Source organism: Chrysoperla carnea, chromosome 3 (assembly GCF_905475395.1).
Source record: "Chrysoperla carnea chromosome 3, inChrCarn1.1, whole genome shotgun sequence".
Lineage (NCBI taxonomy): Eukaryota > Metazoa > Arthropoda > Insecta > Neuroptera > Chrysopidae > Chrysoperla > Chrysoperla carnea.
In genome coordinates, this window is record NC_058339.1 from 54,525,887 (window position 1) to 54,526,376 (window position 490).

The following is a 490-nucleotide window of genomic DNA, read 5'->3' on the forward strand; positions in this document are numbered from 1 at the left end:
TATCCCATTAAGTACAATAGAAATATTTATTTTTATAATTTGGTGTTGTAAAAATTTTGTTTCTCCCGCAAATTAAAATATCGATAATTTTTATTTTTAATTATTTACATCGAAACAATTTATTATGTGGACCAAATACTATTAATACGTTTGCACTAAGTATTTGGTACAAATTATAAAAGGTAGTAAAATTAGCTTAGTGTTGTACCAAAATATATTTTTAAATCAGGCATGGCATCTTGACTTTAAAAGTAAATCCGTGGTGGCCGAAGCTGCAATTAAAGCGCCAATCTGGGTCCAGTTATGACAATCATTGTTTTAGAGTCTGCGGCGTTATATCTTTGCTAAATAAAATTCTGGATTAAAAAATATCGAATAGCGATACATGCCTCAAATTAAAAACAAATTTATACTATCCTTTTTTTTTTGGCTTTAGTACGTTCGATGTAAACATAATGGAAAGATGCAAGCATTTAGATGTAAACAAATA